Here is a 12,657-nt window from a genome sequence, read left to right on the forward strand (position 1 = left end):
TCTCAATGGTAGAGGCAGAGGAGGCTGGGGGCTCTCCCCTATGACTCTGAAGACAGTGCCAAGAGAGGAGTTCAGATTAAGGAAAAGGAGGGAATTCACTAAAACTCAGGTGTCGTCCTCACCTCTAGCCAATGGCAGAGGGAGGGAGGCTCAAGCCTGTGTGCCCATGCTCTACTCAGGGCTGGGGCTACATGGACAGCAGATGGGACCAAACTTGAGGAATCCCAGCTAAGTATGAAAGGGACTGGCACCTGAGTCCCATGTGCCCCTACGCAGAGACTGACCCCACTCTGAACCTCCATCCCCTTCTCTGGAGGGAGGGGCTCCAGGGGATTCACCTGGGGAGGGGTCAGACCTAGAGGACCAAGGTATCAGGGAGTCCCCCTGTGACTCCGCCTCCTGCTGCTTACTGGGAATAAGGCAGAAAACATCTGATAGGATAAGCATCTGAGGGCTTATCAGCCTAATCTGAAGACACCATTGCCATGAAAATACACAGCCACAGAGCCTGGAGGGAATTCAGAGAGACTGAAGGGCTGCATGGGCTGCAGGCACTGAAAGGAATTGGACAGAGTAATTAATGGAATCTTATAAAACAAATTCAAATTGATCGGTCAGTAAATGAGAGTATTGCCACCCAGACAGAAACCGATTTAAAGGAACATAAATTGAGTCAATAACAAATGTGGAAGGAGACAAGAGTCAGGCGAAAGTATCTAGTGTAGCATTATTGGAATTGATGTTATTTATTATAGAGGATTAATAGTAATAAAAAAAAGCTCCCGTGACAAAGCCTTTGGAAGAACCTACAATATAAAACTTAGGCCTATAAGTAAGATCTGGCTTTAGGAGCTTGACTGGAAATATTAAATAGGGGACAGCAATTTAATTAAATATAAAGATGATGATAAATTGCTGGGATTGTATCTAGTCAGGGGAGGAAAGATCCTGATCAAAGGGAATCAGAGGGTTGGGAACTGCAGAGCATTTTTTTTTTTGTCAAGAGGAAATTTGCAGAGCATCAGTTGTGAGCTTCCTTCCACCCTTCCCCACAGGGCTCCCTGTAAGATATATTCCAGGGCCCCTTTAAGTGGTCAAGCCCCTCCGAGGTTCACCTGTCTCCCATACTATCCAGAGAGAAAAATCCCCCCTTTTCTGGTTGCCCAGCCTTCCTGGCAGGGCATACAAACAACCCTGAATATGGTTGTGGTTTCCATATGGTCCCAATATGGTTCCCACACCAACCCTGAATATGCACACGAGCAGACAATCCCAGAATCACCCCTGTTCTACCATTAACCTGGAGAAGGGGAAACTCCTGGAGCTGAAGAGGTGTGATTCATCACCAATGACTCTGATTAACAAGGGAATTCAGGATAGACAGCTGTGACGCTACTGAATCTCAGAGCAGCTGACCTCTAGCCCTTTCCCAGAATACTGCCCCAGCCCCAGCTGTGCTCACACAAGAGAGGCTGCAGCTGGGCTCAGGCTCGGCGTGGAGAGGGAGGGACCCTGCTGTCCTCACGAGTGCACAGAGAGGAACTGTGAGCTCAGAAGTGTGGGAGGACTCTAACAACAAGAGACGGACAGCCCATCAACAAGTGTGGTCAGGTCTTTTCTGAGCCCTGAAGAGCTGCTGCAGCAGTGACATGACAAGAGGGCCTCCCTAGACTTCCTGCCTCCCCAGCTGGTGTTGGGCATTCTCCTCCTGGGACATCGTCTGCAGAAGCTTCTTCCCAGGCACTTAGCCTGTTGTCTGTGCCGTCATCTCTCCCCACTGTAGTGAGTCGGTTCACTGCAGCTTGCCCAGCAACCAACAGAGTCAGGCAGAGTGCAGTGGATGGAACAATTGCCTGGCAGAGGACCACCTCAGCTGCCTACCCATGGTGGGAGTGGAAAATGTTCGATGCTGATGGCAGGTATCAAGAAATGTCTGGCCGTGACTTTCCCCAGAATCAGTCTGATTTACTCATCCCTCCATGCTGTTGGACCCCAAAGATGTGGCCTCTTTCTGAGCCCTGGGAGCCGACCTGAGATGTGGCCAGGGCTCCTGCTTTTGCTGTGGGGAGAGAAAAGGAGCACTCAAAAGATATTTGGGATTAACATACACTCACTTCTATATGTAAATAGATAACCAACAAGGACCTACTGTATAGCACAGGGAACTCTGCTCAATACTCTGTTAGAATCTAAAGAGAAAAGAATCTGAAAAAGAACAGATACATGTATATGTATAACTGAAACACTCTGCCATATACCTGAAACTAACACATCATTGCAAATAAACCATAATCCAACATAAAATCAAAATTTTAAAGAAGACATCTGTGGATGTAAGATGGGACACAAGTTGCAGCTGAGTAATGGGTACATGAGGGCTCACTATACACCTCTCTACTTTTATATGTGTTTACATTTTTTCCATAATAACATAATTTTTACTAAATTATATTTTTAAAAGACATCAACCTCAAATGATTTTCCCTCATGCTCTTGCTGCCTCCCCACCCCCAGCCTCCTCTATCACACTGTTGCCTGAACTGTAGTCCCCAGACTAGCAGTACTGACATTATCTAGGAACTTCCTAGACATGCAAATCTGCAAGTTCACCCAAACTGACTGAGAAAGAAACCTAGGGTGCAGACTGGCAAACTAAGCTTAACAAGCCATCTGGATGGTTCTGATGCATGCACAGGTTTGAGAATGGCTGGTCTGATGTATTTTATTGATAATCTTCAAAATTATGACTTCTGCAGATTGATGATACTTAAAATTGTTAGAAGATCCCTTCCTACCACCTTTGGGAGAAAGGTGCATTATGCTTAGTCTCTCAGTTGTGACCAACTCTTTCAATCCCATGGACTGTAGCCCACCAGGCACCTCTCTCCATGGAATTCTCCTCTCCTGTGTTACAGGTGGTTTCTTTACCATCTGACATCCTCTGGTCCTGTCCTAATCACTGGGCATCCCTTATTCAGAGGACATAATGGTTCCACACTTAGGTGGTCCTGACAGTCATGGGCACAACTCTGAGCTCTCAATAGGTGTTATTTAATTTGATAATCTCAACAATCTTAGAAGGAATTTACTGTGATCACTTTCATCTCACAAATGAAGAAACAGGGCATGAAGCAGCTCAGCAACTTCACCCAACAAGCAAGTGGCAAAGCTCAGATTCCAGAGCATGAGCCCTAACCACTAGGACCACCACCTTACACTCCTGTCCCTTGTCTGGCTCTGACTGTGTGGCCCAGGACATGTCATTCCCCAGATCAAGCCTGTACCCAGCTTGGACCCTGTGCCTGCCTCCCTGTTTTAATTATATACCCAGACCTGGAAGCTAAGGCTACAGTTTACTCACTCCCAAGGATACTTACCTAGTTAGGAGGCTTCCAGGTGCAAGGAACAAATTAATGATCCTAGACAACAGGTAAAATCTATCACTTCATCTAACAAGAGGCTTCCAGGTCAGGTAGTTGTCTGGTGGGTAATGCAGTGGTTCCATGGTGTAATCAAGGTCCTAAGTTCTTTCATTCTCTCCTCTCAGCCATTCTCAGCATATACCTCTCTTCTCAGAGACCAGCTCCCCTCATGGTCACAAGTTGACAGCTGTGGTTCCTGGCTTCATGATCAGATAAGAAGGACCATTTCTTCCAGGTATCTCCTATTTCAGGGAGGAGTCCTTTTCCAGCAGACCTCCCCTCATGTCTCATCTGCTGAAAATACATGACATGCCCATTCCTAAATTATCCTTAAACCAGTTGCTGGCAAGGGGAAAAGAGAATGACTTGATGAGATCAGCTTAGTTGGATGGATGCCTGAGCTACCTGGTAGAGTTGTGCACACTCCAGTACAACTGCAACTCGACCAAAGGGAAGAGGAAGGAATGGCTGCTCCAAGTCTTTCCCCAGGAGTCCATGCCTGGACCCTGGGGGAGAAGGAACTGTCTTGGTGTGAGGCTCCAGAGAGTGAGACACAAACGCTTAAGTCACTGGGATTTCAGTGTTGTTATCAAAATCTATCCTGACTGATACAGACATAGAATCCCTTCTCATGCTGCACAGACATGAAACTGAAGAGGTTTGCTCCAGAGAGGTTGAGTCAGACTTGCTTTGGATGGGGAGACACCAAGGGATGGTGATGAGTAGGAGTGAAGCTTCATTATGAAATTTCCAGCCCTCTCTCCACCCCTACTTGGCTTCCAGGCTGCTAATGGCTGGGTTATATCCAGGCAGGAAGCTGGAGAATATTCTGGAAACTGGAAAAACTGACTCAAGAGAAAGCTCTCTATAGTTTAAGTTCCCCCAACAAGACATCCAAGTCCCTGCCTGACCTTCCAAAAAAAAGCCCGACCACCAAGACTTATGCATCATCTTAAATGTGTGCAAACATTTAAGGATGCTCAGAATGGCAAGAGTTGAAATCAGGTCAAATAATCCCAAACAAACTGAAGCAGAAAAGATTTACCAACCTGAAAGAAACAGAATTCAAAGAGAAGAAAAAAGTTTTAAATAAATATTTAGAGAGATGAAATACTGCACACAACAATATAAGAAAAAAATGTCAAATTTGAAGAAGGAATAGAGAATGAGTTTTATGAAGTTTATAAAATTACTAGAAATCCTTTGCATTCCTATACACTAATAATGAAAAGTCAGATAGAGAAATTAAGGAAACAATCCCATTCACCACTGCAACAAAAAGAACATAATATCTAGCAATAAACCTACCTAAACAGACAGAAGATGAGCATTCAGAAAACCATAAGACACTGATGAAAGAAACCAAAGAAGACACAGATGGAGAGATATACTATGTTCTTGGATTGTAAGAATCAATACTGTGAAAAGACTGTACCACCCAAAGCAATCAATGGATTCAATGCAATCCCTGTCAAGCTACCAATGGTATTTTTCATAGAACTAGAACAAAAAATTTCACAATCTGTATAGAATCACAAAAGAACCCAAATAGCCTAAGCAACCTTGAGAAAGAAAAACGGAGCTGGAGGACTCAACCTTCCTAATTTCAGACTATACTATAAAGTTACAGTCTACAAGACACTTTGGTACTAGCACAAAAACAGAAATATAGACCAATAGAACAAGATAGAAAGCCCAGAGAAAAACCCATGCACCTATAGGCACCTTATCTTTGACAAAGGAGGCAAGAATATACACTGGAGAAAAGATAGTCTTTTCAATAAGTGGTGCTGGAAAAACTGGATAGCTATGTGTAAAAGAATGAAACTAGGACACTTACTAACACCATACACAAAAATCAATTCAAAATGGATAAAAGACTTAAATTAAGGACAGAAACTATAAAGCTTTTAGAGGAAAACATAGGCAGTACACTCTGACATAAACCACAGCAAGATCCTCTTTGACCCACCTCCTAGAGTAATGGAAATAAAAACAAAAATAAACAAATGGGGCCTAGTTAAACTTAAAAGCTTTTGCACAGCAAAGGAAACAATAAACAAAATTAAAAGACAACCCTCAGAATGGGAGACAATAATTGCAAGAGAAAAAAACTGACAAAGGGTTAATCTCCAAAATATATAAGTAGCTCATACAACTCAATGTCAGAAAAACAAACAGCCTAATCAAAAAATGGGCAGAAGATCTAAACAGATATTTCTCCAAAGACGACATTCTAGATAGACAATAAACACGTGAAAAGATGCTCAACATCACTAATTGTTAGAGACATGCAAATCAAAACTACAATGAGGTATCATGTAAAACATTACCAGCAATCAGGAGTCTCTCTAATACCCACTCCAGTCACTGCCCCTCAAGGGTAACCACTCGACTTCTAACAACATAACTTGTAGTATGTAGTACGTGTTCAGTCGCTCAGTTGCGTCCGACTCTTTGTGACCCCATGGATGGTAGCCTGCCAGGCTCCTCTGCCCAAGGGATTTTCCAGGCAGAAATACTGGAGTGGGGTGCCATTTCCTACTCTAGGGTCTTCCCGACCCAGGGATCCAACATGTGCCTCTTGCGTCTCCTGCATTGACAGGCAGATTCTTTACCATTAGTGCCACCGTATACAGCTGTTATGTCAATAAAGAAGCATTCACACAGAGATTGGTTCAAGATGGTGGAGTAGAAGGACGTGTGATCATCTTCTCCTGTGAGTGTTTGGGGTCTCCTGCAGAGGTGTGGATTACAGCGTCCTGCCACGGAGACAGGGTCACCGGCAGTAGCCTGTTTGTAGATTTTCTGTTGAAGGCCATTCTGACTGGTGTGAGGTGATACCTCTTGCTTAGTATGTATGTTCTTCACATGGATACACTCAGGTTCAGAAAATAATTAAACTTTACAGACTTTGTTCTGAAAAAAAATCTACAAACAATAAATGCTGGAGAGGGTGTGGAGAAAAGGGAACTCTATTGCACTGTTGGTGGAAATGTAAATTGATACAGCCACTATGGAGAACACTATGGAGATTCCTTAGAAAACAAGCAATAAAACTACCATATGATCCAGCAATTCCACTGCTGGGCATATACCCTGAGAAAGCCACAATTCTAAAAGACACATGTACCCTGATGTTCACAGCACTATTTACAATAGCCAGGACATGGAAGCAACCTAGATGTCCATCTACAAATGAATGCATAAACAAGATGTAGTATATACATATATACATGTACATACATGTAGTATGTACATATATACAATGGAATATTACTCAACCATAATAATGAACAAATTTGCATCAGTTCTAGTGAGGTAGATGAATTTAGAGCCTGTTATACAGAGTGAAATAAGTTAGAAAAATAAATACTGTATATTAACACATATATATGAAATCTAGAAAAAGGGTATTGATGAACCTATTTGCAGAGAAGGAATGGAGAGGAAGGTATAGCATCTCCAATTGAAAAATAAATTTAAAAAATTAAAATTTAAAATTCGATTGAAAAAATAGAAGATAATTTGCCAGAAGTTGAAAATATTAGAAAGATGACAGTTAGGTAGAACAGGTAAGGAATAAAATAGTGAATTCAGGAGTTCCAAAGTCCAACAAAGGAGTTGCAGAAAGATCAAACAAGGGAAACAGAGGGGGAGGGAATGATCAAAGAAATGACACAAGAAAATTTCCTAGGACCGAAGAACATGAGTTTCTCCATTGAAAGGGCCTACCGAGTATCTACCACAAAGGAAGGATGAAAAAACCTCACTAGGGCATGTGATCATCAAGTTTCAGAACAAAAATTTCTATCCAGAAACAAAAAAAAAGTCACCTGTAATGGATTAGGGATGAGTGGCATTGGACTTCTAAACAGGAACTTCTAACAGTGCATCAGAAGACAACAGTGCAGCTCCTTCAAAATGATGAAGAAAATTAGGGAAAATGATGTTTAAATGAGAACTCCAGAAATGATCAAATTATTAATCAGGTGCCAATAAAGATATTTCTGAAACTCAACAAACATTCAAGGTCCTGGAATCATGCACCCTTTCTCAGAAAGCCACAGGAGATCATGATTCAGCTAACTAGGAAATAAACTAAGAAAGAGAAAGAAGTGGGACCCAGAACATGGAAGCTGCTGGAACAACAGAAAAGGGAAAGCCTAGGGTGATGGCCACAGGTATCCAGGAGGCCTGGAGAGGAACCAGGAAGGATGAAGAAGCCAGGTCTGATGGCCTCAAGCAAACATGAAGCTGATAGATACCAGCTGGTTTGGGAAAGAGCACTGGGAAATTGATAGAGACATGAAGTTAAAGCAAATAAAAAATGAGGCAATTATCCTACTTCCCAAACCTTCTGGAAAAAAATAAACAATAAGTTGTTAAAGAAAGAAAATGTAATCAGAGAAAAATAGGTTGCTTGTCAACTATTTTTATAGTAATACTCTGGCAAACACTGAACATTTTATTTATTTACTCAAATTTTGTGGCAAAAGCAGATTGGGAGAAGGGAGAAGTAAACAGAGGGGGAGGGAATGATCAAAGAAATGACAGAAGAAAATTTCCTAGGACTGAAAGACATGAGTTTCTCCACTGAAACTCCATTGTGTGTGTGTGTGTGTATGTGTGAAAGGGTTAAATCCTAGTCTTGAAAGAATATGTCAAGAGATAATATTTAAGCTGGAAAATTAAGAAACTGAAGTACAATTGTATATCACTGGGAGATACAGATAAACAGAAGAAACAAGCTAAAGGGCCTCTCAAGAATAGTATCTGGGGAAGGCAGGAGCAAGGCAGGGACCTGACTCTTGTCTACAGCCAGAATAACTGGACTATTTGAATGAGTATTAAACTCTCAGTTCAATCAGTCATGTCCAACTCTTTGTGACCCCATGGATTGCAGCATGCCAGTCTTCCCTGTCCACCACCAACTCCCAGAGGTTACTCAAACTCATGTCCATTGAATTGGACATCCAACCATCTCATCCTTGGTCGTCTTCTTCTCCTGTCTTCAATCTTTCCCAGCATCAAGGTTTTTTCCAAGGAGTCAGTTCTTCACATCAGCTGGCCAAAGTATTGGAGTTTCAGCTTCAGCATCAGTCCTTCCAAAGAATATTCAGGACTGATTTCCTGTAGGATGGATTAGTTGGATCTCCTTGCAGTCCAAGGGACTCTCAAGAGTCTTCTCCAACACCAAAGTTCAAAAGCATCAATTCTTCCACGCTCAGCTTTCTCTAAGTCCAACTCTCACATCCATACATGACTACTGGAAAAACCACAGCTTTGACTAGATGGATCTTCATTGGCAAAGTAATGTCTCTGCTTTTTACTATGCTGTCTAGGTTGGTCATAGCTTTTCTTCCAAGGAGCAAGCCTTTTTTAATTTTACGGCTGCAATCACCATCTGCAGCAGTTTTGGAGCCCAGAAAAATAAAGTCTGTCACTGTTTCCATTGTTTCCCCATCTATTTGCCATGAAGTGATGGAACTGGATGCCATGATCTTAGTTTTCTGGATGTTGAGCTTTAAGCCAACTTTTTCACTCTCCTCTTTCACTTTCATCAAGAGGCTCTTTAGTTCTTCTTCACTTTCTGCCATAAGGGTGGTGTCATCTGCATATCTGAGGTCATTGATATTTCTCCTGGCTATCTTGATTCCAGCTTGTGCTTCATCCAGCCCAGCATTTCACATAATGTACTCTGCATATAAGTTAAATAAGCAGGGTGACAATATATATCCTTGACATACTCCTTTCCCGATTTGGAACCAGTCTGTTGTTCCATGTCCAGTTCTAACTGTTGCTTCTTGATCTGCATACAGATTTCTCAGGAGGCAGGTTCCTTGGAAGAAAAGTTATGATTGACCTAGACAGCATATTAAAAAGCAGAGACGTTACTTTGCCAACAAAGGTCCATCTAGTTAAAGCTATGGTTTTTCCAGTAGTCGTGTATGGATGTGAGAGTTGTACTATAAAATAAGCTGAACACTGAAGGATTGATGCTTTTGAACTGTGGTGTTGGGGAAGACTCTGGAGAGTCCCTTGGACTGCAAGGAGATCCCACCAGTCCATCCTAAAGGAGATCAGTCCTGAGTGTTCATTGGAAGGACTGATGTTGAAGGTGAAACTCCAATACTTTGGCCACCTGATGCAAAGAACTGACTCATTTGAAAAGACCCTGATGCTGGGAATGATTGAAGGCAGGAGAAGAAGACGACAACAGAGGATGAGATGGTTAGATGGCATCACCGACTCAATGGACATGAGTTTGAGTAACCTCTGGGAGTTGGTGATGGACAGGGAGGCCTGCTGTGCTGCACTGTATGGCGTCGCAAAGAGTCAGACACGACTGAGCACCTGTACTGAGCTGAAAGGATCTTGGCAATTTGATCTCTGGTTCCTCTGCCTTTTCTAAATCCAGCTTGAACATCTGGAAGTTCATGGTTCCAATACCGTTGAAGCCTGCCTTGGAGAATTTTGAGCATTACTTTGCTAGCATTCAGAGAAGGCAATGGCACCCCACTCCAGTACTCTTGCCTGGAAAATCCCATGGACGGAGGAGCCTGGTAGGCTGCAATCCATGGGATCACTAAGAGTCGGACACGACTGAGCGACTTTATTTTCATTTTCACTTTCATGCATTGGAGAAGGAAATGGCAACCCACTCCAGTATTCTTGCCTGGAGAATCCCAGGGACGGGGGAGGCTGGTGGGCTGCTGTCTGTGGGGTTGCACAGAGTTGGACACGACTGAAGCGACTTAGCAGCAGCAACAGCATGTGAGATGAGTGAAATTGTGTGGTAGTTTGAACATTCTTTGACATTGCCTTTCTTTGGGACTGGAATGAAAACTGACTTTTTCCAGTCCTGTGGCCACTGCTGAGTTTTCCAAATTTGCTGGCATATTGAGTTCAGCACTTTCACAGCATTATCTTTTAGAACTTGAAATAGCTCAACTGGAATTCCATAACCTCATAGGGGCTTCCCTCATAGCTCAGTGGTAAAGAATCTGCTTGCAATGTGGGAGACCCTGGTTTGATTCCTGAGTCGGGAAGTTCCACTGGAGAGGGGATAGGCTACCCACTCCAGTATTCTTGGGCTTCTCTTGTGGCTCAGCTGGTAAAGAATCTGCCTGCAATGCAGAAGACCTGAGTTCGATCCCTGGGTTGAGAAGATCCCCTAGACAAAGGAAAGGCTACCCACTCCAGTATTTTGGCCAGGAGAATTCTGCTCCTGCTATCTTTGTAAACATGTCTTTTGAAGATGTAAATTGTCAGTTGCTCCAAGAGAAGCCCCCATAGCCTGGCCTTCTTGTGGTGACCCTGCTGGTGACTCTGAAGAATTCCAGGCCAAGAGCGGATGTGTCCTCATTGGAAACAGTGTGGCCTCAGCTCAGTTGCTGCAGAGCTCTTCATTTTTAACAAACAACATGACTGAAGCTTTGAAAAGCTTCCAGGGAGAAACCAACTAGCCAATTTTGAGATTGCCCTCAAACCTCCAGCAGGAGCTTTCCATGTCCCTGGGCCCATTGGGCTGGGTTTCAGTGTTGTGAGGTCAATCCTGGGGCTTCAAACAGCCCAGGAGCCTTCCAACTGACACTGGATGGCATGATTGCCACCATCATACCAGCCCCAGACCCCTTTACCCTACCCACCACAAACGAATTTCAGCATCATACCTACTTATCCCAACCATTCGTCTCATTCTGAATCATCGTGCAACCAGGGTAGCAGAGTGGAATAAAAATGAATTTAGACAGAAAAGATCCCATGTTCAAATTCACACCCAAAGCCAACTAGTTGTATCTAGTATCTATTTGCCTGCCATCAATTGGTCACCAATCATAGTTCAATAATGCTGGGTGCGTTTGTGCTCGGTCGCTTTAGTCATGTCCAACTCTTTGAAACGCTATGGACTGTAGCCTGCCAGGCTCCTCTGTCCATGGGATTCTCCAGGCAAGAATACTGGAGTGACTTGTCATGCTCTCCTCCAGGGGATCTTCCTGACCCAGGGATCAAACAAGTGTCTCCTATGTCTCTTGCATTGCAGGCAGATTCTTAATCATTGAGCTACTGGGGAAGCTCAACAATGTTGAGTACAGCATGCTAAATACCTAAACTTTCTTTTTTTAAAGGTTTTTTTATGTCTTTATTTTTAAAGTCTTTATTGAATTTGTGGCAATATGGCTTCTGTTTTATGTGGGTTTTTTTTGCTGGGAGGCATGTAGGATCTTAGCTCCCCAACCAGGGATTGAACCCGTACCCCCATGCACTAGAAGGTGAACTCCCAACCCACTGGATGACCGGGGAAGTCCCTACTTAAAGTTTCTTAATCAGGGAGTCTAAAGGACTCTACCGGGGCCACATAGGTAGTAACTAACTGACAGTCCAGCTCTGTGGGCTCCCAAGTCTGAATTCTTTCCATTTTTCCAGACTGTCTTTATAAGTGAGGCAGTTCACATTTTATTTTCAGGAGGGATGTGAAGTCACACTGGGAGAGTATTAATATTTACAAGCAAGTCCAACACTACACAAGTGTTTATTCATTAACTCGAGAATTGTGTATGCCAGGTATGATGCTAGGTGAAGTCTCTGTCCTCAGTTAAAAGACACTTACTCCTTGGAAGGAAAGTTATGACCAACCTAGACAGCATATTAAAAAGCAGAGATATTACTTTGTCAACAAAGGTCCGTCTAGTCAAGGCTATGGTTTTTCCAGTGGTCATGTATGGATGTGAGAGTTGGACTGTGAAGAAAGCTGAGTGCCGAAGAATTGATGCTTTTGAACTGTGGTGTTGAAGACTCTTGAGAGTCCCTTGGACTGCAAAGAGATCCAACCAGTCCATCCTAAAGGAAATCAGTCCTGAATATTCATTGGAAGGACTGATGCTGAAGCTGAAACTCCAATACTTTGGCTACCTGATGCAAAGAGCTGACTCATTGGAAAAGACCCTGATGCTGGGAAGGATTGGGGGCAGGAGGAGAAGGGGATGACAGAGGATGAGATGGTTGGATGGCATCACTGACTCAATGGACATGAGTTTGGGTGGACTCCGGGAGTTGGTGATGGACAGGGAGGCCTGGCGTGCTGCAGTTCGTGGGGTCACAGAGAGTCGGACACAACTGAGTGACTGAACTGAATTGAGGAGGGGAGGAAAACACCAGAATAAACAGCCATAGCTCTATGGTGAGAGCCTCCTACCCCTCCTCCCCACTCATTTCTGGATGCCTGTCTCTC

Source organism: Giraffa tippelskirchi, chromosome 2 (assembly GCF_054371585.1).
Source record: "Giraffa tippelskirchi isolate mGirTip1 chromosome 2, T2T-mGirTip1v1.2.pri, whole genome shotgun sequence".
Classification (NCBI taxonomy): Eukaryota; Metazoa; Chordata; class Mammalia; order Artiodactyla; family Giraffidae; genus Giraffa; species Giraffa tippelskirchi.